Below are 27530 nucleotides of genomic sequence, written 5' to 3'. Positions count from 1 at the left end.
TCCACAGGTCCTGTCCTGGCAGCCTTGTTGTGCACTGATCAGTTCTGGATAAATGGAATTCTGGACCAGGCACCCATGACCCTCTCTAGAGAAACTGATGGAAAACTGGGGCTCTGGGGAGGGACTCACACATTTGAGTCAAGGTCTATGAGTGTCTGACCCCAGCTGTTTAAGAGCCCAGGTCTAGATGGCCCGAAGCACTGGGAGCCTTCTGCCACTCTCTATTCAGCCATCTGTGTGTGGTTGGTCCTCATGGCAGCGATGCTCTATGCTGTGATCTCAGCCCACAGCCAGCAATGCTCCACTCTGAGGCCCCTACAGTTTCAAACATGAGGATGTGACAAGGCCAGGTTGTACTCCAAGCCAGTTCTCTCTGTTCTTTATTCATGGCCTGACTCAAAGGATGAGTCTTCTCTTCACCATGCACTGTTGCATTTCCCAGAACCAGCAGGCTCAAAATCCAGCTGTACATGCTGAGTCTGGGGTCTACTGTGCCCTGGGATCTGCATCCTGTTGTCTCCGTTCACTGTCCACTCTTGTCATGAGGAACATGGGGGCTGCCTCTCCTCTCCTCAGGGTCCCTCATGGTCCTGACAGCTGCCCACGGGGTCATGTGGGTCCAGAGCAATCACACCCTGGTGTCTGATGGGCTCCGTGGATGGAGATGGGGACGTGGACTTCACCACAAACTCTCAGGTGCCAGCTTTCGTGTCTTCTGGAACTGCCTCTGAAGCTGTCTCATGACATCTGGGCCTTCAGTTAGGAATCCAGGTGCCCAGACTTTTCTGTTGAAGTCACCTCATTAGGAGGGAAATGATGTGGGGATGCAGCTGCAGTCTGGCTTGGATCACATTTGGGAAATTCTCTATGGAGAGGCCAGGTCTGTGGCTTGCTGGGCTTTGAATTCTAGAAAGGAAAGGAAGGTGATGTGGGCCGGAGGGACAGATGTCCCTGTCCAGGACAAAGAATTTCCCCCAGGAGAGGCTGCCTCAGCCCTTTAGCTCCCACCTCCCATGGAGGTGCTGACAGGCAGCTAGCTCCCTGCAGACCACAGGGCTCTGTGCAGTCTGGCTTCCCATGGTTCCAAACACCAGCTCCATGAGAACCAGGGCCCAGGTGATCATTTCTCCAGGTAGTGGCTGGTTCCCCCAATTTGGGAGCCTTATCTTGGGAATGATGATTCCAAGGCACTGCTTCTTCCCTGGGCTTCACTCCCTGTAGTTGACCACCATTTTCATTTCCTGCAACTGACAGCCTCTGTCCTGTCTCCCAAACACATGAGGGTTCTCCAGGTCTGGGTGTGTGCTGGTTTGGAGAAGTTATGTACCCCAGAAAAGGCCATGTTCTTTTAATCCATCCCTGTGGGTATACACCTATTGTAGATAGGACCATTTGGTTAGCTTGTTTCAATTGAGATGTGACCCAGCCCACTCATGGTGGGTCTTAATACTTTCCTGAAGTCCTTTATGAGAGGATAAAAAAACAGAAAAGCAGAAAGAACTTAGAGAGAAACTCACCCAGAGACATTTGGAGAGAGCTCAGAGACAAAAAGAACGCATAGACACTCAGAGACAAAGGCACTGGAATCAGAAGCTGACAGCAAGGGACTAGGAGCAAAGGACCAGAGGATGCCAGTCGTGTGCCTTGCTATCTGATGGAAGAACCCCAGATGCCAGTAGCCTTTTTCAGAGAATTTATCCTTCTATTGATGCCTTAATTTGGACATTTTCATGGCCTAAGAACTGTAAACTGTAACTTTATAAGCCCCCATTGTAAAGGCCAATCCATTTCTGGTATATTGCATTTTGGCAGCTTTAGCAAACCAAAACAATATCTTTGTTCTTAGGAAATGTACAAAGAAGTAGTGAGTGTTCAAGGGATATGATGTTTGCAATTTACTCTCAAATGTTTAAAAAATAGGTAAGAAGGTAGGTAGGTAGGTATGTAGATAGATGGATGGATAGATAGAAAGAATGGTATAACAAATCTGGCAATAGGTAAATCAGGGTACTTGGGTAAGGGATATATTGGTGTTCTTTGTATTGTTCTTTAAATTATTTTTGCAACTTTTCTGTAAGCTTGTATTTCAGAATAAAAAGTTTAAATAAGAAGAACTACAAAAAAGTACAATTCCAAGAAAATCAGAACTGAACACCCCAAAATGGAACATGTGATGATGTTAATTATAGTGTATTTATCAATAAAAATTCATTATCATCCTTGAGAATGTTTTTTTATAAAGTAGCTTTTTCTTTTAAAAGAAACATAGAAATGTACCAATCAAGGAAAGTGAACCCTAATGTAAACTGTGGACTGTAGTCAACAATGATGTGTCAATATTGGCTCATCAACTGTAACAAATGTACCACACTAATGAAAGATGTGAATAATTGGGGAAGCTGTGGGGGTGATGGAGTGACAGGGAGTATATGGGAACTCTCTGTACCTCTTGGACGAATATTGTGTAAACATAAAAGTGCTCCAAACAATGTGTATTAGTACAAGAGAAAAACAACAATTGCAAACCAAGAAATCAGGAGGGCATCCAGCCTTGCTGAACCTTTATTTTTTGTTTTTTAAGGATAGGAGTGAAATATAAAAAAATTCACCAAGTTCCTTCATCCCGATCCCCAAACTGCAATGCATTAATCCCAACTCATTAACCAATATAAGGAATTGTTATACTCTTGGCCTCCATGGAATAAGAAACATTTCAGAAACATTAAAAAATAGTTAAAATATGTTATTTCTCATCAAGTGGGTAAAGTTGCCCCCCCCCCTTTTTATAGAGGAGGCATTTTTCAATTTTTTTATTTTGAAAATTACTGACTTACAAAAAATTGCACAGTAATACAAAGAGAGCCTGTGTATCCTTCACCCAGTTTCCCACAGTAGTTCACTGCATCTTATATACTTATGAAACAATATGAAGACCAGAAAACTGACATTGGCATAGCATGTGTGCAGAGCTCCATGTCATTTTATGATGTGAAGTTTCACATAAATACCTTTGCAACAAGACAGAGTGATTCCAGCATCACAAAGAAATCCCTGATGCTGCACCTTCACAGCCATACCCAAATCCTCCCCTGCACCATCCTAACCCCTGGCAACCATGAATATGCTCTAAATCTCTACATTTTTTGACAATTTAAGAATGTTATATAATGGAAACCTAGAAAATGTCATTTATTGAGATTGGCATTTTTCAAAGCCCTTGAGAGTCACCCAAGTTGTTACTGTGTTAGAAGATGGTTCATTTTTATTGCTGAGAAGTATTTCTTGGTATCGATATACCACAGTTTGTTTAAACAATCACCTATCAAGAGAAGTTTCAGTTGTTTCCAGTATTGGGCTATTACAAATAAAACTGCTATGAATAATCATGTACAGATTTTCAGGTAGACGTAAGTGTTCATTTTTCTGGAATAAATACCCAGCAGTGCAATTGCAGGGTAGTATGATAAGTGAATTGTTTAATTTTTAAGAAACTGTCACACTATTTTCCAAAGTATCTATACCATTTCACATGTCCAACAGGAATGTATGAGTAATCCAGTTTTTGGCAACCTCATCCACATTTCATAGTGTAACTAAATTTTATTTTAGCTCTTCTAATTCATGCATAATAATGTCTCATTGCATTCTTGATTTGCATTTCATAAATGGCTAGTGATTTAAAATTTTATCATATTTTATTTGTAACATATATGTCCTCTTTGGAGAAATATCTCTTCATATTTTTTGGCCATTTTCTTATTGTATTATCTATTTTCACTGCTGAGTTTTAAGAGATATTTATATTTTCTAAACATGAGACTTTGAAAATAGTTTCTGTAAGCCTGTAGCATTTCCATCTTTTTAACAGGGTCTTTCACATAGGAAAACCTTTTAAATTTCATGAAGTCCCATTATCAATATTCTCTTTTATGAATATTGTTTTTGGTGTCAAGTCTAAGAACTCTTCAGTGAGTCCTACGTCCTGAAGATTTTTCCTATATTATCTTTTAAAAGTTTCATGGTTTTAAATTTTATATTTAAAGGATACATTGTGATTTAACTTTTGTGTAAGGTGAGAGATAACGGCAGAGATTTATTTGCCAGAAGGTATTCCATCCTTCTAAAACAATCTGTTAAAAACAAACAAAAAAAACCTAACCTTTCTTCATGAAATTGTTTATCAAAAATCAGTTTGCTGGACATGTGTGTACATCTTTTTCCACACTCTATCCTGTTTATTACAATATAAACCTATCCATCCACCAATACTATACTTAATCATTACTAAGGCTTTATGGTAGTATTAATATTGTCCAACCTGTTCTGTTTTCTCAAAATAATTTTAGCCATTTTCATTCCCTTATAATTCTGTACACATTTTAGAATAAGCTTGCCTATATTGACAAAAAATCCTAGTGGGGCCTTGATAGTTGCATTAAGCTTATAAATCAATTTGGGAAGAACTGATGTTTTACAATGTTGAGTATCCAGATCCATGAAAAGTGTTCTGACTCTCCATTTCTTTAAGTCTTGTTTGATTCCATTCATCAAAGTTTTGTAGATTTCATCACACAGATAGTCTACCTATTTAAAAACATTATACTCAAATCGCAATCCTATTTTTTTTGGAGGAGGAAAAGAGGGACAGCGAAGGGAAGCTATTGCCAAGGACTAACACTCAGAAAGTGCCACACTTAGGCCTAAGACAGAGAAGTTGGATATGTGGGGGCCCCAGCCATCCTGACCAAAGGTCGATTTCAGGGAAATGCCTGAGGGCTACAGCTAGTCATCCGCTTCCTGGGGCAACTAAAAAACCACACAGGTCTCAATGGGCTGTCATCCCCTGCCCCTCATGCCTCTCCCTGGACTCTGTTCCTACACAGCCCCAAACAATGTGCCTTTCTCCTCAAAGCATCTCCTCAGTCTCTCCCCATCCCCCAGGCTCTGCCCCAGCCCAGCCCCCTCCTATAGCTCTCATCCTCCACCCAGCCCTTCTTGTCAAAGCTGATTTGACTCCGACGGTTCAAAGATGCAGGAAGTTCCAACCAGGAGAGACTAATCCAAGGCCAAGTAAGGTCAGACTGAGACTAAGGGTCCCCAGCTGATGAACGCAGCTGGCCTCATCTGCTGAGCACCTGCAGGGCCACTTCATGCACCCTGTGCTGCTGGTCAGCTGTGGTGCCATGGTCACCTTCTAGGAATGTCACAGTTGGGCCCTCAAAGATGCAGATTCAGGGCTACATGGGACCAGCACCTCCAAGCCTCAGGCCACTGAAGGCCACTGTGTAGGGAGAGGCCACTTGGTCACTGGATCTGTATGCACCAAATATGAATCTGTGGTCACTGGGATTGGACTACATTATGGAGGAACAGGGGAGCTATGCCTCATGTAGATGGGAGGCAGCTACACATCCCAGAATTACAAGGACAGTAATAAAATACGTGCCATACTTCTCTGATCATCTTCTGACTGCTCGGAACTGCACTAAATCCTTTCTGAACCAGAAAGAATCTTGCTGGGAGTAGATAGTCATTTCCCCCATGTATAGAGAGTAAACTAAGGCACAGACTGGTGAGAGAAGTATGAAGGCACAAGGTTAATAATGGCAAAGCTGAGCCTTAGGACCAGTCCTGTCTGCCTCCCTAGCTCTTCTCTTCATCACCACGTTGTCTGGGCTCCCGTGGCAGAGATAGGAAAACTGAGTCCCAGAGAAGGGGAAAGCTTGCCTGAGCCATGTCTGCAGGAGGAGAAGAGTTGATTCAACCCATGCTGCCAGGCTCAAGAGTCCCAAGTGTCCTTCCCCTGTACAACCCATTGGGTTCCTGCATTCCTAGATACCTTGGGTGGATGGGGCAGGGGTAAGGGAAGACAAATCCCTAAGCCCTTCACTGCTCTCCACTCTCCTGACTTCTGGGTCCAGCAGGAGAATTCTTCCTGCACTCTCCAGCAGCTGTGGTGAGGTGGGGATCTGTGGACAAGGGGCCATGATACCTAGCCAACCCTCTCTACAGAAGACAAGATATTGCATGGCTCTATTCATTTGAAATGTCTAGAACACGCAAAGCAATAGAACAGAAAGCAGATCTGTGGATGCCCATGGCTGGGGCAGTTTGTGGGCAATGGTTGTGCCGGTTTGAATGTATTGTGTCCCCCAAATGCCATTATCTTTGTGGTCTTGTGGGACAGACGTTTTGGTGCTGGTTAGATTTGCTTGGAATGTGCCCCACCCAGCTGTGGGTGGTGACTTCGGTGGGATACTCCTATGGAGGTGTGACTCCACCCATTCAGGGTGGGCCTTGATCAGTGGAGCCATATAAAACATGCTGACTCAAAGAGACTGGACAGAGTGTAGCTGTGAGTGATGTTATTTGAAGAGAAGCAAGCTTGCTAGAGAGGAACGTCCTGGGAGAAAGCCATTTTGAAACCAGAACTTTGGAGCAGACACCAGCCACATGCCTTCCCAGCTAACAGAGGTTTTCCGGACGCCATCGGCCATCCTCCAGTGAAGGTACTTGATTACTGATGTTTTACCTTGGACACTTTATGGCCTTAAGACTGTAACTGTATAGCCAAATAAACCCCCATTTTATAAACGCCTATCCATCTCTGGTGTTTTGCATTCTGCAGCATTAGCAAACTAGAACAGATTTTGGTACCGAGAGTGGGGTGCTTTTGCTGCTGAGTTTGCAAATACCAAACATGTTGGAACGGCTTTTTAAATGGATAAGGGGAAGTTTCTGGAAAAATTGTGAGGAGCTTGATAGAAAAGGCCAAAACTGCTTTAATGAGACTGTTTGTGGAAATATGGACTCTAAAGATACTTCTGATGAGGCCTTCAACAGAGATGATCAATGTGTTGCTGTGAACTGGAAGAAAGGCGATCCTTGTTTTAAAGTGACAGAGAATTTGGCAAAATTGAGTCCTGGTGTCAGATGGAAGGAAGAATTTAAAAGTGATAACCTGGAATACTTAGCTGAGGAGATTTCCAGACTACATATGGAGGATATACCCTGGCTTCTCCTTGCAGCTTATAGTAAAATGCGAGTGGAGAGAGATAAACTTAGGACTGAACTCTTGGGTTCAAAGAAACCAGAAGCTGATGGCTTGGAAAATTACGAGCTTCCAGGGGGTGGAATCCCAGAAGCTACAGCCCAACGTGAGGATATAACCAAACATGGAACCCAGCCACCATTTCAGTACAAGCCAAGATTGGAGATGGAATTATCCAGAAAGGATTTGTGGAAAGTCCTATTGTCTAATGGCTTTGATCCCTGTGTGCTTCATGCAAAGCCAACAGAATTTTTGCGAGATCTTTATAGACAGAGCCATTGCCGGTCTGGACTGGAGGAGACAGACAAGGAAAAAATTAAAGGAAAAACCTCTTCAAAGACAGAGCCATGGAGGTTGAGGTCTGGAGTCAGGAGGTCTCGGGCTGGGAGAGCAGAGTGGCCCACATGTATGGAAAGGGTGAGTTTGCCCTGGAGGTCGAGGGTGGGCTTTCCACCTCGATGCTCTGGAAGAGTTTTGCCACCTCAGGTCCCAAAGAGGGTGGAGCACATTTCCAGGGAATTGGGGAGAACCTGGCCTCTACCACACTGTTCTAAAGGGGTTCAGCATGTGCCCCGGAGATGGAAGGGAATCTGTGAGCTGCCCCGATGTTTGAGGAGGGTGGGGCCGAGAAGGTGGTCTCCCCAATGTGTGGGTATGTTGGAGCACTCACCTAAGCATTTGGAGAGGAAAGGGCTGCCAGAAAGGCCCTTGGGAAGGGCTACACTCCCGCTCTCTCAAGCCCCAAGGATGCAACGTCATTCTGTAAATGACTCTCAGACTTTGAAATCTAATGGAGTTTGTCCTGCAGGTTTTAGGAACTGTTTTGGTCCTGTTAACCCTGTTTTCCTTACTCTTTCTCCATATGGCAATGGAAATGTTTATCCTATGAATGTCCCTCCTTTGTATATTGGAAGCATATAACTTGTTCTAAGCCCACAGATCCAAAGCTAAAGGAGATTTATGCCTTAAGACCCACCATGCCTTTATTTGATTTTGATGGGATTTTGTACTTAACTTTTGTTACTGAAATGGTTTAAGTTTTTGTGATATTGTGATGAAATGAATGTATTTTGTATTTGGAAAGATAATGTCATTTTGGGGTCCAGGGGGTGGAATGTGCCGGTTTGAATGTATTGTGTCCCCCAAATGCCATTATCTTTGTGGTCTTGTGGGACAGACGTTTTGGTGCTGGTTAGATTTGCTTGGAATGTGCCCCACCCAGCTGTGGGGGGTGGTGACTTCGGTGGGATACTCCTATGGAGGTGTGACTCCACCCATTCAGGGTGGGCCTTGATCAGTGGAGCCATATAAAACATGCTGACTCAAAGAGACTGGACAGAGTGTAGCTGTGAGTGATGTTATTTGAAGAGAAGCAAGCTTGCTAGAGAGGAACGTCCTGGGAGAAAGCCATTTTGAAACCAGAACTTTGGAGCAGACGCCAGCCACATGCCTTCCCAGCTAACAGAGGTTTTCCGGACGCCATCGGCCATCCTCCAGTAAAGGTACTTGATTACTGATGTTTTACCTTGGACACTTTATGGCCTTAAGACTGTAACTGTATAGCCAAATAAACCCCCATTTTATAAACGCCTATCCATCTCTGGTGTTTTGCATTCTGCAGCATTAGCAAACTAGAACAATGGTGTTGGAGAGATTGGGATGAAATAGGGTGTGACTGCTATGGGTATGGGGTTTCTCTTTGGAGTGATGAGAATGTTCTAAAATTGGTACTTCTAATGGTTGCACAACTCTTTGAATGTACTAAAACCCACCAAATTTTACATTTTTAAATGGGTGAATACTACAGTCTGTGAGTATGTTAATAAAGCTGTTATTTTACAAACAGCCAGCAACAAATGTGGCACAATATAAACATTATGCTTATTAAGGTGGTGGCTATATTGGTTTCTGTTCTATTTTACTAATTATATATTCCATAATATTTCATAGATATGAAAAATATTTTATAATAAAATTATGCAGTTATTTAACAGAAGAAAATTAAGCATTGTGTTTTGCAGCAGGATACCTTGTGATCTATGGACACTTTGGTGTTGCCTCAGTTCAGAAGCCCCATTCACGGATTTCTAAAGAAAAAGTGTTAGGATGGGATATGACCTCATACCTCTATTGGTTCTGCTTCCCAATGCCATAACTTGGTTTCTGCCATTTATACCTTAGAGACTGTCCTGCACATTATGAACTCCTCTATGTTTATCAGGAACTTTATGTTCCTCTGTTGTTTGTTTCCCACCAGAGAAATTTCAATTCCTCCCCCCACCAAACTTAATAAAAATGTACCCAAATCATTATCTTTGCAGTTTAAATAGATCAAAAGATATTTCAAGGAATAACTATGGATGGTGGACTCAGTCCTTCAGAGGACTGGTTTGAAATGGGAAAATGAGGACATGAGTGCACCTCCTGTACCTCCAGGGTATAATTGCAATGATGCCCATCCTTGATGGAGAGCAGAACAGGGCAGGCATGAACAAAGTTCCCTTCAGAGAGGACATATTTACTATCCCAAACATCCTGAACTAAGTGTCACCTCCATTTTCTGATGAAGACCTTGGAATGTAGAGAACTTGGTGACTTGCCGAAATGGTGGAGCCAGGACTCTGTTGTTCCCTCAATACATTGCCATTGGGTGACCACTGTGGGTGCTGGTTTAGACATTAGGGTAAAGCAGAGGGTGGGGGCACACTGTGAAGATGCTTACCCCAGAGGGGCCTGCATGGGCCTGTTGGAATGTGTAGGAACCTTCTGGACATTAGGTGTTTGATGTCAGTCCTCATAATACTGCACAAGAATGGTATAGCCTGTGAGCCCTGCTTCTCTTTTTTGAGGCCCAGCTAAAAAAAAAAAAGAGCATCATCTGGGAAAAGCACAGCCACATATAAAATTCCATTGAACAAAAGGCCATAGACAGCAGGCAGGTCCTGGAAGAGGAGAGGATGGTCCTTTTTATCACAAGCTCTTTGCTGGGAGCAAGCCTTGGGGCCAGGCCACCTTGGCACAAGGACTAGTTTAGCCCCACTTTGCCTCTGCCCTGGGACAGCAGCTCTGTGACCACAGCTCTGCATGCTGCACTGTGCCAGGGATACAAGTTAGGAGTCACAGCTTGTCTGAAACCATGCAGGCATTGGGGAAAGAATCAGAACTTAGAACTTGGAGAAGGAACCACTAGCTGGGCAGGAACAAGGGTGAGTGTTGGGGTTTTCCATGCAGGGATTATGAGTGTCTGAAAGTTAGGGCTGAAGGAAGGGTCTGAAGAGATGGACCATGCACAATTGATTTTGAGGAGTTATCCAGAGGTTGAAAGGCAACTTTAGTTGGAAAGAAACAATTTAGATATGAATATAAATCTCTATCTACATGTATTCAAAATAATGACTTCAGTCATTAATTGGGAAGAAGAGGGAATAGTGTTTGTGGGTTGATCCTTGAAAGATCCCCAAAGTTCCTGAGGTCAGTCCCCTTGGCCACTGGAAATGGATCCATCCCCTCTAGTTGGACAAGACTCATTCCTACACAGAAATGCACAAAGGGACTTCACATCCTCCTGCTGATGCCCTATTCAATATAAACAATTTTTGATAGACATGTCATAAATCTCTTTTCTGCCCATTCCCTTTTGTCTGTCCTCATTAAGATTATGAAATAGCTGACTACAAATACATATTTAGTAAACCCTCTGTGTCTTAATGATGCATCTCCTATACTGAGTCTGAAATGCACAAACTGAATACCCAGTAGTACAGTCCGGTTCATCTCTCCTCTAACACAGCAACTGGCCTGGGTGTGCTGAGGATCACTGAAGCCCTGAAGTCTTCATCTTTCAGGAAAAAAGAACACAAGAACTCTAACAGAAGGTGTTTTTCCCAGGATATATTATAGAAAATTAGCTAATGGTCCAGAAATCTGAATGGTATGAAAGCAACTTCCCTTCAAAAATTATGAAGATACACAGATAATGTTGTGATGCCCACAGAAGACAAGCCAGGGCCTGTGTGGAGGAGAAAAGGAAAGGGATCACTGGGGACTTCTCTGTTACCAAGGCAAGCACAGAAAAAGGGCACCCACACTCAACCCAGAATTTGGGAGAAGCTGATGATGGAAGGGATCACTGGAGACTGGACAGTAACCAGGGAAAGCCTAAGAGTGAGTCTCATTCCAGGAGGAGTCTGAAGGAAGTCAGAACTCAGCCAGTCACCTATGGAACCAAAGAGCCTGCTGCCATCCACATCCTTCCTTCTTCACAGTCCTTCAATCATCATATATCAATGATGGGTTTACAGACTATTCAGCACTGAGAGCATTTTCCAACTGAACCACCTTTACATACAGTTTGTATACAACTTCTCTAAAAGTACCATCCTCGTCCCCCACCCAGGAGATCATTTCCACCTTGGAAAGTCTTTGAACCCCCTCCCTGACCTCCCTACACTCTCTGGATCTGCCAAAGAAGAACACTGGCATCCGAAAGCAGAATTGAGGGTCATTTTTTGGTACAGCAAGGGGAAAATCTACTTTGGCACCCCAACATGGAAGGACTGATATGTGGAAAGTTTGTTCCCATTGCTCCCTACTCTCTATAATGGTGCTTCTTCTTTCTATGACCTATGACCTATGACCTTCTCTTTTGCAGTTGAGTGTTATGAACCAAACCCAGAAGCCTCCCAAAGACCCCAAAGTCAGCCTCTTGCTGGGGCATGTATTCAGCAGAGCATGGGTCATCAAAAAGACCTCTCTCTGGAGAATTAGAAGCAGGATGTGGAGTATGACTAAGACCTTGTTTCCCAGAAGGCAGAGGCTGGGATGCCCTCTAGACCCCCTGAACTCCAGCAGGGAGATGGCTGGAGGCAGAGAGAGAATGCTTGAAAAGACCCCATGGTAGTAAGTGATGTTGTGGTGCCAAGAGGAAGGCAAGGTTCAGGAGCTCCTCCTCCTCCTCCTCCCTGGACCCCCCTGCTGGCCTGAATGTTGCACTTGCAGATGAGGTTTTCTGGGGAACTTCCTCATCCCTGCTTCCCAATCTAGGGGAACTGTGAGGGGAGGTGATTTGCGTAGTTATGATTGCTGGAGACTCTTGATCCCTTGGAGACACAGGAAGGTCTTTAAGAATAGCCAACCTGTTGTCTGCTCTATCTCAATGTGGGGCGTCATTACTTATTTTATCTCCAAGAAAGAGGCAATAGTAATCTCTGCTCTCTGCTCCATGGCTCTTCTCACCAATGGATGTAATAGAGTCCAAACTGGGTATGTCATAACTTAAGGGTGCTTTCAAACCCCCTCCATTTTTCAAGGCCAGCAGATATTTCTCAACCAGCTGTGAGGAAGGAAAATGGGCAGTTACTAGTTCAGCACAAGTTTGTGAGATAAGGTGGCTGAATGATAGTGGACATCATTGCATTTGGTACTTGGCAGCTATGTTTCAGATGCAGATAATATAGCTCATTCTGCCCATCTTGCTGTGCATTATTCCAAGACTTTCAGACCTTGACACTCCTTCCCAACATATTTCAATATTCTCTACCTGCTAGTTCTGCACCTGCCCCAACCGCACTGTTTTTCTAAAGAAGCTATGACTTCCAAGGCAATGTATGGAGAGATATCATTTGGATTTTTGTTGCAATGTTCCCACCAACCCTAGATCTGTCTGTATGGAAGTGAGTCCTTCCTCTTGCTAAAGGTCCTCTATTAGGGCCAAGAAATCTAAATGTGGTCCTGGGGAAAGCAATTCTGCTAGAATTGAGAACAAATGACAGCTTCCACCTGGAAAAATTAGTAAGAGTGGAGGGAGCATGCTTGATAAGTTTAACCTGTCAGTCTGGAGGCCAAGAGGACAAGCCTTGATATCACACCACAATAAGCAATCTGTGGTTGTTTTGGACCATCAACACCACCAGGTACAAACCTATACACTCACACACTTGCATGCATAAATACACATTTTAAAAACTGCATGCATGTACACAAACCCACTGCATAGGAACTAAGGAATCGACCTAAGTTTCCAATGGCCTGTGGACAAAGCACAGATCTTAACTTGCTGTCAGTGCCAAGGCATAGTAATCTGCTAGATACCACACCTACAGACCCAGCCCACCTTTGTTACTTTGGTAGCAAAGTCTTCTGCACACAGCTTGCCAGAAGATCTGAGTCTGTGTAGCTTCCATCCTCTTCCTGCTGCTATTCACAGTCTTCCTCTTTCCATTTTCCATCTGCCTCCTCAAAGGCTGAGTGCAATGTCCCTACCGTCCCCTCCATGATGTCAGTGTACTATTTCATGACTTCAGGTGTGCTCTCCTTGGGTGCCTCTTTCTTCAGAGTCTGCTGATGTCTGTGTTTCTGTTGTCTGGGACACTGTGCCTTGGGGCCTGTCTTCTTCAGAATAGACACTAAAGGTAGAGATGGAAAATATTAAGAGAAAGTGCATAAATCTCCCACTTTTACCCTCTAGCCATATATTTTACCTTCTAGCCATAGCAATATTTTAGAGACAATAAAAGCTTCTGCATGGGTCAGATTACCTGAAGCTACATGCAACATGAGATAAGATTTCAGAGATGGAGGATCTTAGAAAAAGTCACTGTGCAAGGAAGGGTGGAGCCTATCAATATTCTAAGATACCCCTGCATTGATCCCCTACTTCTTAAGTGTATTATATAAATGGGCCCTCCTATTGATAGTAGAAGTGAGAGAATAGTTATGATAATTTGCAAGGTTGACCAAGTTCATGACAAAGGGTTGCTGAGAATCAAGGTGTTGGTGGATTTTTCTGTTTGAAATACCAAATGGCACATCTTGAAGGGAATACAGCATATGTGAGTCCTATGGCCTTCATATGCCCATTTGGCCCTCATCTTCTGTTGGAATTTTGTGACCCATACCTGGCTGCTGGCCTTCCTCACCACCTGGGAGCACCTGAGGATCAATCTTCAGATAAGCTGGAGATGGAGGGCACTGAGAACCATTCCTGTCTTCCAACATCTCAATATGCATTTCTTCCTCCATCTCAAACTCCATGAACCTAGCAGGGGAGGAAGGCACAAAGTGCCAAGAAGAAGTCTTGGCCTACTGGGAGCCAAGAATCAGAGATCAGCACCAATAACAGGAATACAAAGGAAATGAAGTGTCTTTTGTGAATTATCAAGGTCCTGGATAAATCCTTTCCTAAGAAGTGCTATTCTCTCAGGGGACTACCCACAGGTCTTGGAAACCCTGCAAGGTCACTGTCACTACATCATCCTTTCACTCACAGTACACTCCACCCTCTCTTAAGAGGGATGTGAAAAATATGAAATATCCAGTGCATGGCAGATTCTCAAGGATGGATCAATAGCTTTGAATTTTTTCACTCTACCCTCCCTCATGTAGGACCCAGTGGGCTTAAACCATGTTGGCATAGATTGTTGAATTAAAGCAGGCCAGTGTGATATATGGCAGGGTCACACAGGTGGACCCCCACATCCAAAGCACTGCTGTCACAGCCTAGACATACATGGAAGAGCTGACAGTCAGAAGCTGGGTCTGTGATGCTAATTATTATAAATAAAGCAGGAATTTTGTGCTTAGATCTAGAAGTCCTAGGCTGGGAATTAGAGCTTTGGAAGAGTAAAACTAGCAAGGAAAGGTGTGAAGAAGTTCTTTGAAAGAACATGGAAGCTAACATTAAGGAAAGGGGTTAATTTTCAATAGAAACATACAGGGTTCCTATTTGGAATGATGGAAATGTTTCAGTAATGAATGGTGGTAAAGAGGTGATTTTTGTGTGTTTTCCATGGCTTTGTGTTTTAGCCAAAGGATTAACATGTAGGCATGAAGATAACGGCTGAAGGACTTAGCCACAGGATATCTTAGACCCTGACTTCCCCTGACCAACCTCTTTCAATCCTATCTCATCTGGGATGATGGGAAATAATTTCTGGCCACTATTTCCTGAGGATCAGTGGGCTCTAAGTTCTATGCTTATTACCTCCATGTACCCATTGACCAAGGTGGGTATGAATGTTACTAGCTGAGCATGCCATCCATTGCATATTTCCTACAAGCTGGAGTATAAATCTCAATGGTATCTGCAAGATTTACCCTGCACACCATCCTAAGATGCTTAATATGTCATCTGCAGACCCAATGTCAGAGAAGGGCTGAGCATCCTAAGAAAGGGAAGTGAGAAAATTCCCAGCACTTAAGGTAAAAGGGGAAAGTTGTGCCTTCAAAGTTATTCACTGTGACTCCTGACCTAGTTGACAACCCCTCCTCTGAACATCCCCTCTAATGGTCATCAACACCGCCTGACAACAGCCTGCCTCATCAACCTCTGCCTCATCAACCTCTACCACACGCCACAACCCAGCCCCCAGAAGTTATGAGGATCCTTGGACACTCTTTCCTGCCATCTCATAGAAGATCATCCAAAGTTGCTTGTGTACCACTATTCCTGCACCGACCTATAAAGTACTCCCTTGAGGAACATGGTGGGATTCTGATGGGCCAGGGATTGAAGCACTGGGTTACAATCCTCCATGTCAGTATCATTCTGCATGCACCTTCTCCTTCCCCTGCTCCAACCCCACCCAACACACCTTTCCTGTCCCCAAATCATAGGTGAGTATGCCCCTCAGCACACTCATGAGCAGAAAATGGAGGTTCTCGAGGGCATATCCTAGTTAGTTCATCCACATGGGCATTGATTCAATCAAGCATGCATACATAATAAAAGCCCATACAAAATGTGGACACCTGAAACTTGAGTGAGTTACCATGATTGAGAAGACACCTTTTCCTGCTTGGAGGGTGAATTTGTTCTGTCACCACATGGAGAGTCCAGAAAAGCTTGTGTTGAAACACTCATAGACCTCACCTTACATGTCTCTTCTCGGGTTTCTTCTGTATTCTTTTATAATAATAAAATATACTATAATCAAAAGTATAGCCCATTCACTGACTTTTATGAGTCATTTGAGCAAATTACTAAACCCAAGGTGGTGGTGGGAATCCCTGAATTTGTAGCCAGTCCACAAAGTCAGAATGCAGGTGGCTGGTGACCCTGAATTTGCAACTATGCCTGAAGGGCAATCTTGTTAAGGATTATATTTAACCTGTGGAGTAGGGCCTAGCTCTCAGTAGTTAGAGTTAGTTATTTGTAGCAGTCGATTGAAGTTTTTTTAGTCCACATATAGTTGGGGTCACAAAGAATGGGATGGAACAAACCTGACTCTCTGAAATGTGATTTGGCAAGACACAAAATAAAAGGTTGAAGGATTAGGATCCTTTGAGTCCTACATGGTGACATGGTGAATCATGTTACCAGACTGCAGCTATGTTCCATTCACTTACACTAAAGTTTTTTTTTTTTATCTTCATTTTATTGAGATATATTCACATACCACACAGTCATACAAAACAAATTGTACATTCGATTGTTCACAGTACCATTACATAGTTGTACATTCATCACCTAAATCAATCCCTGACACCTTCATTAGCACATACCCAAAAATAACAAGAATAATAATTAAAGTGAAAAAGAGCAATTGAAGTAAAAAAGAACACTGGGTACCTTTGTCTGTTTGTTTGTTTGTTTTCTTCCCCTATTTTTCTACTCATCCATCCATAAACTAGGCAAAGTGGAGTGTGGTCCTTATGGCTTTCCCAATCCCATTGTCAACCCTCATAAGCAACATTTTTATACAATTGTCTTCGAGATTCATGGGTTCTGGGTTGTAGTTTGATAGTTTCAGGTATCCACCACCAGCTACCCCAATTCTTTAGAACCTAAAAAGGGTTGTCTAAATTGTGCGTAAGAGTGCCCACCAGAGTGACCTCTCGGCTCCTTTTGGAATCTCTCTGCCACAGAAGCTTATTTCATTTCCTTTCACATCCCCCTTTTTGGTCAAGAAGATGTTCTCCGTCCCACGATGCCAGGTCTACATTCCTCCCCGGGAGTCATATTCCACGTTGCCAGGGAGATTCACTCCCCTGGGTATCTGATCCCACATAGGGGGGAGGGCAGTGATTTCACCTTTCAAGTTGGCTTAGCTAGAGAGAGAGAGAGGGCCACATCTGAGCAACAAAGAGGCATTCGGGAGGAGTCTCTTAGGCACAATTATAGGCAGGCCTAGCCTCTCCTTTGCAGCAACTGTCTTCCCAAGGGTAAATCCTATGGAAGAGGGCTTAACCCATCAAACCACCAGTCCCCTATGTTTGTGGTCATGTTAGCAACCATCGAGGTGGGGTAGGCCAATACCCCTGCATACTCCACAGGCTCCTCAAGGGGGCTCAACATATTTTTTTTCCTTGTTTTTTTTTTTAAAAAAACTTTTTTTTTTTAAATCAACTGTATGAAAAAAAATTTAAAAAAAAACTTAAAAAAAAATACAATAAAAAAACATTTCAAAGAGACCATAACAAGGGAGTAAGAAAAAGACAACTAACTTAAGCTAACTGCTTTACTTCCAACCTGTTCCTACTTTACCCCAAGAAAGTTACATAATATAGCAACATTTCTGTGAACTTGTTCCTACTATATCCATCAGAAATTAACAGACCATAGGCATTTCTGGGCATCCCCAGAACGTTAAATAGCTTATCTGTTCTTCTTGGATTACTGTTCCCCCTTCCTTAATTGCTCTCTATTGCTAGTTCCCCTACATTCTACATTATAAACCATTTGTTTTACATTTTTCAAAGTTCACATTAGTGGTAGCATATAATATTTCTCTTTTTGTGCCTGGCTTATTTCGCTCAGCATTATGTCTTCAAGGTTCATCCATGTTGTCATATGTTTCACGAGATCGTTCCTTCTTACTGCCGTGTAGTATTACGTCGTGTCTATATACCACATTTTATTTATCCACTCATCTGTTGAAGGACATTTGGGTTGTTTCCATCTCTTGGCAATTGTGAATAATGCTGCTATGAACATTGGCGTGCAGATATCTGTTCGTGTCACTGCTTTCCAATCTTCTGGGTACATACCGAGAAGTGCAATTGCTGGATCGAATGGTAACTGTATCTAGTTTTCTAAGGAACTGCCAGACTGACTTCCAGAGTGGCTGAACCATTATACAGTCCCACCAACAATGAATAAGAGTTCCAATTTCTCCACATCCCCTCCAGCATTTGTAGTTTCCTGTTTGTTTAATGGCAGCCATTCTAATTGGTGTTAGATGGTATCTCATTGTGGTCTTAATTTGCATCTCTCTAATAGCTAGTGAAGCTGAACATTTTTTCATGTGTTTCTTGGCCATTTGTATTTCCTCTTCAGAGAACTGTCTTTTCATATCTTTTGCCCATTTTATAATTGGGCTGTCTGTACTATTGTCATTGAGTTGTAGGATTTCTTTATATATGCAAGATATCAGTCTTTTGTCAGATACATGGTTTCCAAAAATTTTTTCCCATTGAGTTGGCTGCCTCTTTACCTTTTTGAGAAATTCCTTTGAGGTGCAGAAACTTCTAAGCTTGAGGAGTTCCCAATTATCTACTTTTTCTATTGTTGCTTGTGCTTTGGGTTTAAAGTCTAGGAAGTGGCCGCCTAATACAAGGTCTTGAAGATGTTTTCCTACATTACCTTCTAGGAGTTTTATGGTACTTTCTTTTATATTGAGACCTTTCGTCCATTTTGAGTTAATTTTTGTGTAGGGTGTGAGGTAGGGGTCCTCTTTCATTCTTTTGGATATGGATATCCAACTCTCCCAGCCCCATTTGTTGAAAAGACCATTATGACCCAGTTCAGTGACTTTGGGGGACTTATCAAAGATCAGACGTCCATAGATCTGGGGGTCTATCTCCAAATTCTCAATTCGATTCCATTGATATATATGTCTATCTTTGTGCCAGCACTATGCTGTTTTGACTACTGTGGCTTTATAATAAGCTTCAAAGTCAGGGAGTGTAAGTCCTCCCACTTCGTTTTTCTTTTTCAGAGTGTCTTTAGCAATTCAAGGCATCTTCCCTTTCCAAATAAATTTGATAACTAGCTTTTCCAAGTCTGCAAAGTAGGTTGTTGGAATTTTGATTGGGATTGCATTGAATCTGTAGATGAGTTTGGGTAGAATTGACATCTTAATGACATTTAGCCTTCACATCCATGAACATGGAATATTTTTCCATCTTTTAAGGTCCCCTTCTATTTCTTTTAGTAGAGTTATGTAGTTTTCTTTGTATAGGTCTTTTACATCTTTGGTTAAGTTTATTCCTAGGTACTTGATTTTTTTAGTTGTTATTGAAAATGGTATCTTTTTCTTGAGTGTCTCTTCAGTTTGTTCATTTCTAGCATATAGAAACATTACTGACTTATGTGCATTAATCTTGTATCCTGCTAATTTCCTAAATTTGTTTATTAGCTCTAGTAGCTGTATCGTCGATTTCTCGGGGTTTTCTAGATATAAGATCATATCATCCGCAAACAATGGCAGTTTTACTTCTTCCTTTCCAATTTGGATGCCTTTTATTTCTTTGTCTTGCCAGATTGCCCTGGCTAGCACTTCCAGCACAATGTTGAATAACAGTGGTGACAGTGGGCATCCTTGTCTTGTTCCTGATCTTAGAGGGAAGGCTTTCAGTCTCTCACCATTGAGTACTATGCTCACTGTGGGTTTTTGATATATGCTCTTTATCATATTGAGGAAGATTCCTTCAATTCCTACCTTTTGAAGTGTCTTTATCAAAAAGGGATGTTGGATTTTGTCAAATGCTTTTTCAGCATCCATTGAGATGATCATTTGATTTTTCCCTTTTGAATTCTTAATGTGTTGTAATACATTGATTGATTTTCTTATGTTGAACCATCCTTGCATGCCTGGAATGAACCCCACTTGGTCATGGTGTATGATTTTTTTTAATGTGTCTTTGGATTCAATTTGCAAGTATTTTGTTGAGGATTTTTGCATCTATATTCATTAGGGAGATTGGCCGGTAGTTTTCCTTTTTTGTAGCATCTTTGCCTGGTTTTAGTATTAGATTGATGTTAGCTTCATAAAATGAGTTAGGTAGTGTTCCATTTTCTTCAATGTTTTGAAAGAGTTTGAGTAAGATTGGTGTCAGTTGTTTCTGGAAAGTTTGGTAGAATTCCCTGTGAAGCCATCTGGCCCTGGGCATTTATTTTGGGGAAGATTTTTGATGACTGATTGGATCTCTTTGCTTGTGATGGGTTGATTGAGGTCTTCTATTTCTTCTCTGGACAGTCTAGGTTGTTCATATGTTTCCAGGAAATTGTCCATTTCCTCTACATTATCCAGTTTGTTGGCACACAGTTGTTCATAGTATCCTCTTGCAATTTTTTAAATTTCTTCCGTATCTGTAGTTATGTCACCTTTTTCATACATTATTTTGTTTATATGGGTCTTCTCTCGTTTTGATTTTGTCAGTCTAGCAAGGGGCTTGTCAATCTTGTTGATCTTCTCAAAGAACCAACTTTTGGTGATATTTATCCTCTCTATTGTTTTTTTGTTCTCTATGTCATTTATTTCTGCTTTAATCCTTGTTATTACTTTTCTTCTACTTGGTTTAGGATTGGTTTGCTGTTCATTTTCTAGCTTCTTCAGTTGATCCATTAGTTCTCTGATTTTGGCTCTTTCTTCCTTTTTAATATATGCGCTTAGTGCTATAAATTTCCCCGTCAGTACTGCTTTTGCTGCATCCCATAGGTTTTGGTATGTTGTCTTCTCATTTTCATTCATCTCCATATATTTAGCAATTTCTCTTGCTATTTCTTCTTTAACCCACTGATTGTTTAGGAGTGTGTTGTTTAACCTCCAGGTATTTGTGAATTTTCTAAGTCTCTGATGGTTACTGACTTCTAATTGTATTCCATTGTTGTCAGAGAATGTGCTTTGAATAATTTCAATTTTTTTTTTAAATTTATTGAGGCTTGTTTTATGTCCCAGCTTATGATCTATTCTGGAGAAAGTTCCGTGAGCACTAGAAAAGTATGTGTATCCTGGTGATTTGGGATGTAATGTTCTGTATATGTCTGTTAAATCTAATTCATTTATCAGATTGTTTATATTTTCAATTTCCTTACTGGTCTTCTGTCTGGTTGATCTATCTGTAGGAGAGAGTGATGTGTTGTAGTCTCCCACAATTAGTGTGGAAACATCTATTGCTTCCTTTAGTTTTGCCAGTGTTTCTCTCATGTATTTTGTGGCACCTTGATTGGGTTCATAGACATTTGTTTGTTATTTCTTCTTGTTTAATTGCCCCTTTTATTAGTATGTAATGGCCTTCTTTGTCTATCAAAACATCCCTGCATTTAAAGTCTATTTTATCTGAGATTAATATTGCTACAACTGCTTTCTTTTGGCTGTAGCTTGCATGAAATATTTTTTTCCATCCTTTCACTTTCAATTTCTTTGTGTCCCTGTGTCTAAGATGAGTCTCTTGTATGCAACATATTGATGGTTCATTTTTTTTGATCCATTCTGCGATTCCATATCTTTTAATTGGGGCGTTTAATCCACTTACGTTCAACATTGTAACAGTGAAGGCATTTCTTGAATCAGCCATCTTATTCTTTGGTTTATGTTTGTCATATATATTTTTCCCCTTTCTCTATTAACATCCTTTATTGTACCCATACCGAATCTCTTTAGTACTGAACCTTTCTCCAAGTTTCTCTGTCCTTTCTTTGTTTCTCTGTCTGTAGGGCTCCCTTTAGTATCTCCAATAGGGCAGATCTCTTGTTAGCAAATTCTCTCAGCATTTGTTTGTCTGTGAAAAATTTAAGATCTCCCTCAAATTTGAAGGAGAGCTTTGCTGGATAAAGTATTCTTGGATGGAAATTTTTCTCACTCAGAATTTTAAATATATCGTGCCACTGCCTTCTCGCCTCCATGGTGGCTGCTGAGTAGTCACTACTTAGTCTTATGCTGTTTCCTTTGTATGTGGTGAATTGCTTTTCTCTTGCTGCTTTCAGAACTTTCTCCTTCTCTTCCATGTTTGACAGTGTGATCAGAATATGTCTCGGAGTGGGTTTATTTGGATTTATTCTATTTGGAGTTCGCTGGGCATTTATGATTTGTGTATTTATGGTATTTAGAAGATTTGGGAAGTTTTCCCCAACAATTTCTTTGAATACTCTCCCTAGACCTTTACCCTTTCCTTCCCCTTCTGGAACACCAATGAGTCTTATATTTGGATGTTTTATATTATCTATCATATCCCTGAGGTCCATTTTGATTTTTTCAAATTTTTCCCCATTCTTTCTTTTATGCTTTCATTTTCCATTCTGTCATCTTCCAGGTCACTGATTCGTTGTTCACCTTCCTCTAGTCTTGTACTATGAGTGTCCAGAATCTTTTTAATTTGGTCAACAGTTTCTTTAATTTCCATAAGTTCATCTATTTTTTTATTTAGTCTTGCAATGTCTTCTTTATGCTCTTCTAGGGTCTTCTTGATATCCTTTGTATCCCGTACTATGGTCTAACTGTTCATCTTTAGTTCTTTGAGTAGCTGCTCTAGGTGCTGTGTCTCTTCTGATCTTTTGATTTGGGTGCTTGGGCTTGGGTTATCCATATTGTCTGGTTTTTTCATATGCTTTATAATTTTCTGTTGTTATTGGCCTCTTGGCATTTGCTGAACTTGATAGGGTTCTTTTAGGATTTGTAGACCAATTGAAGTCCTTATCTCTAATTTATCAGATCTACAGCTTCGTGGAGTACACTTTCGCTAACTAACCAGCAGGTGGCGTCCACGAGCCACCTGTTCTCCACAAGCCAGTTCTCCCCTGCTTAGCCTTTTTGGTGAGTGGGGGAGTGAGTCTTATGGGGTCCAATTGGTATACCAAGCTTGCGTGTGTAGTTGGTGTTGCCTGCCCTGTATATGGGGCGTGTTTCTGGGCAGTCAGGGAGGGGGTGGGTGGCTCTAACAATCAAATCTCCCTGGTGATCCTGGAGTTTTAAAGCTGCTGCAATGGTCTCATCCTTCAGTTCAGTCCTGCCACAGTTTTGTCTCTGCCACTGACCCACAAGTCCTTGGTATTGGCATATGGCTCCTGAGACTTGCGAGTGGGTCCCTCTTCTAGGCCGTGCACCCCCTGGTCCTCTGTTGAGGGATGACTGTTGTATGTCACAGGTGAGTACCGTCCCCCCAGGGCAGTTCTGGGCTGGTGGGCTGTGTAGGGAGGCTCCCAGTCTGCTGAAATGATGGCTGAATGGGGCTTTGTTAATTCACACTGCTCCACCTTCCTAACTCTGGGAGAATCAGCTGAGGTTGCAGGGAAGGCTAATGTCCATGCCCAGTTTTGTGGTGTGTGCCTGGTATTTGAAGCACTTCCGTCACACTGGGTTGTCTGGGGCAGCTCTGGGCTATGGGGCTGGCGATGGGCAGGAGTGTTTCCTGTCCACCAGGATGATGTCTGTGAGTGGACACCCCCCTTTTCTTGGGAAGTTGTGGTGTTTAGTGAATTTTTTCAGCCACTGGATTATTGCCTTTTGTCTCAGAGCTCTCTTAGTTCTGCTCTTGTCTTGACCTGCCCAAATTGCAAGTCTTTGAGGCTTTCTGTATTGGGCTTCTTAGAGTAATTGTTTTAGAAAAAGAAAAAAGGATTAAAAAAAAAAAAGGGCCCTCCTCACAGATCTAATGGGTTATTGAAATGCTAAGAGACAAAGCAATTAGCGCCATTAAGGAAAGGTCCACAGGGCAGAGAGATCAGCTTTTCTTTGGGATTTGCATATGAGCCTCAGGGCCTGAGCTCTGCCCTTCCCCTTTCTATGTTCACCAGAACTCCAGAAACCCTCCACTTTTATTTTGGAGTTTTTCGTGTTGTTTTTTTCTATGCCTGTCTCCTCTCTGCTGGGCTGGCTGCTCTCAGATTCTCTCGTGTCTGGTCTCAGTCTATCTATGGTTGGAGTTTGGATCAGTAGAATGAGTTTCCGAGAAGGGCTGCCACTGCAGTTCTCCCTTCCCCTTCCCGGAGCTGACAGCCCCTCCTCCTATGGGACTGAGCCTGGCAGGGAGGGGTGTGGGTCCCCTGGCCAGAAAAACTTACAGATTTCGCTGATCTCAGCAGTTCCACGTTTTCATGAGTGTTGTATGAACTATGCCCAAAGCCAGATTGCTCTGTGGTGTCCAGTCCACGCAGTTCCTGGCTTTCTACCTACTTTCTTGGAAGAGTAACTAAAACATACAGTTCACCAGTCCCACTTACACTAAAGTTAAAAGAAGCCAGCAGAATTTAGAGATCGTGGTATACTGAACTCCTCAGTGTTTGGCTCACTACATACATTATGGACTGCAAAATAATAAGAAACATTATATATATATTTAATTCCCTGGTTTTTGTTATCTATAATAGCTAAAATGAAAGTAAAAGACAATGCTAGGACAGCTACTGATGTTGAGTTAAGGTCAAATTGTAGGTGGTCTGAGCTATAGCCACTAGTCTCAGAGCCAATCACAAAGTGAAAAATTTTGCTAGAACAAAATTATGCTGGAGCACCTCTACTGTTTCTGCTCACCAAGAATGTGCTCCCATTTGGGGGGATTGGGAAATCAAGAAACTATTGAAATTAGGGGAGTGTGAAGGAACTGTCTCATTTGTATGGATCAGTATCATGAGCTTGCTGAAGAATCTTTATTAAAATGGATTGAGAGTGAATAACTTAGGGGCAGTGTCTTTGGTTTTGGATGCTTCAGAGTGAAAGGGCATGTTTTGATGCAAGACCCACAGTTGACTACTGAACAGTCGCAGATGGCCGAACTATGATCCAGGCTCATGGCATGTCATTCCTGATGGAACAGTGAGCCTGGTGGTTTGGATAAAAGATGTTTTAAGGTTTGTTTACCCTGAGAAGGGAAATTGCCCTGTTCCTCCTATGAATGCCAAGTGGAGCACTGCAGATGAAGCAGCTAATATGCTTCTTATGCACGGAATAAGCCCATTACTGAATTCATACTAAATTCTGTGATTAAAGAGAGCCCTTTCTGCAATGGGAATCACATGTGACCTTACTGCTACAAATTGAGCAATGGCCAAAACCATTTATTGGATTTGCTGTCTCAATATCCCATGATGGGTCCTATAGATGTTTAAAAACATTGGATTAGGGATAACCTAAGATGGCAGCTAGGAGAGACAGGGCAAAAAAACACTCCATGAAAAATACTAGATAAAAGCCAGAAAGTGACCCAGACCACCAGTTCCAGCAATGCACCAGCTGGATAAGGTCTGCCAAATCCACAGGGACTGTGCATTTGATGAAACTGGGAGTCTGTGTTCTGAAACAAGTGAGTAATGCCAGATATTCAGCCACGCAGCAGTGTGGGGAAACCAAGGGTTGGTGTTTGGAGATGGACTAGTTCTTTTTTAAAAAAACCCAAAAGTGGCTGCAGATATGGCAGCGAGAACCGCACAGTGAAGCGCGGCAGGAATGGGCTGTGTGAACGCCTCAATACCTGGCATGGAAGATAGCCTTTCACGCACCCGCTGCTAACCGTCTTGGAGTGAGGAAGGCAGAGGTTAGCCGAAAGGGGAAAAAAATCATGTCCCTTGCAGCCATCTTCCCAGTGGACTGGAAACGCTCCTGCCCAGAGCCAGAGCCACAGCCAAGAGCCGCACCAAAAATCCCAGTGTGACAGGAAGTGTTTCCAGCAACACACGTACATGCCACAATATCGGGTGTGGAGAATAGCCTTTAGTGCACCTGCAGCTAATTGTCTCAGAGCTGCGAAGGCAGAGCTGTGCAAAAAAGGGAAAATTAACATGCCCCATTCAGCCATCCTTTCAGCAGGCTGGGAATGCCCCTACATGGCCCCATGGCCCAGAACTTCCCTTGAGGGATGGTGCACACTTGTGACATAGCACAACCTTCCCTCAGCAGAGGCCCTGGAAGGGCACGGCTTGGAAGAGGGACCCACTCAGAAATCCCAGGGACCATACACCAATACCAAGGACTTGTGGGTCAGTGGCAGAGGCAATCTGTGGTGAGACTGAAATGAAGGTTTAGACTCTTGCAACAGCCTTAAATCTCTAGGAACACCTGGGAGGTTTGATTATTAAAGCTGCCTTACCTCCCTAACCACTCAGACACACGCCCCACATTCAGGGCAGACAGCACCAACAACACATCCAAACTTGGTGCACCAATTGGACCCTACAAGAATCAGACCCCCACACACCACAAAGACAAAGTTGGGGAGAACTGACTTGAGGGGAATAGATGACTCGCGGTCTGCTGGTTAGTTCAAGAAAGTGTACGCCACCAAGCTTCAGATCTGACAAATTAGAGATTCATCTTTGAATAACCCTACATAACCTAAAAGAATCTTATCAAGTAAAGCAAATGCCAAGAGACCAAAAACAACAGAAAATTTTAAAACATATGATAAAACCAGATGATATGGATAACCCAAACCCAAACACCCAAATCAAAAGATCAGAGGAGACACAGTACTTGGAGCAATTAATCAAGAACTAAAGACAAACAACGAGAGCGTGGCACAGGATATAAAGGACATGAAGAAGACCCTAGAAGAGCATAAAGAAGAAATTGCAACAGTAAATAAAAAATGGATGATCTTATGGAAATAACAGAAACTGTTGACCAAATTAAAAAGGTTCTGGATGCTCATAATACAAGACTAGAGGAAGCTGAACAATGAATCAGCAATCTTGAGGACTACAGAACAGAAAATGAAAGAACAAAAGAAAGAATGGGGAAAAAATTGAAAAAATCAAAATGGACCTGTTTTAGTTTGCTCATGCCGCAGAATGCAAAACACCAGAGATGGACAGGCTTTTATAAAACGGGGGTTTATTTCACTACACAGTTACAGTCTTAAGGCCACAAAGCATCCAAGGTAACACCTCAGCAATTGGGTACCTTCACCGGAGGACGGCCAGTGGTGTCCGGAAAACCTCTGTTAGCTAGGAAGGCAGCTGGCGTCTGCTCCAAAGCTCCGGCCTCAAAACGGCTTTCTCCTAGCACGTTCCTTTCTAGCAAGCTTGCTTCTCTTCAAAACATCACTCCCAGCTGCACTCTCTTTCTTCCCCCCGAGTCAGCTCATTTATATAGCTCCACCGATAAGGGCCCACCCTGAATGGGCGGGGCCACACCTCCATGAGAACATCTCATCAGAATCATTGCCCACAGCCGGGTGGGGCACATTCCAAGCAAATCCAACCATCACCAAAACTTCTGCCCCACACAAGACTACAAAGATAATGGCATTTGGGGGACACAATACACTCAAACCGGCACATTCCACCCCCTGGAACCCAAAATGGCATTATCTTTCCAAATACAAAATACATTCATTCCACAATACCACAAAAACTTAAATCATTTCAGTAACAAAAGTTAAGCACAAAATCCCATCAAAATCAATTTAGGCATGGTCAGTCCCAAGGCACAATCTTTCTTTAGCTGTGGATCTGTGAACTTAGAACAAGCTACGTGCTTCCAATATACAAAGGAGGGACATTCATAGGATAAACATTCCCACTTCCATAAGGAGAAACAGTAAGGAA

The 27530-nt window shown here is 42.5% G+C and overlaps 1 long non-coding RNA gene and 1 pseudogene across 1 annotated transcript in view; both read right to left on the bottom strand.

Moving 5' to 3' along the window:
* Positions 1-13180, bottom strand: part of LOC119505576 — a 66035-nt pseudogene extending 52855 nt beyond the window's left edge.
* A 55-nt stretch (positions 13181-13235) lies between these two features.
* LOC119505575 overlaps positions 13236-27530 on the bottom strand; it is a 52721-nt gene continuing 38426 nt past the window's right edge. Inside the window, exon 3 of the long non-coding RNA XR_005210762.1 lies at positions 13236-13455. This is a non-coding gene — a long non-coding RNA (uncharacterized LOC119505575). The remainder of the gene's footprint in view (positions 13456-27530) is intronic.

This window comes from Choloepus didactylus, chromosome 10, assembly GCF_015220235.1.
Source record: "Choloepus didactylus isolate mChoDid1 chromosome 10, mChoDid1.pri, whole genome shotgun sequence".
Lineage (NCBI taxonomy): Eukaryota > Metazoa > Chordata > Mammalia > Pilosa > Megalonychidae > Choloepus > Choloepus didactylus.
This window is presented reverse-complemented; position numbering and strand designations above follow the sequence as displayed.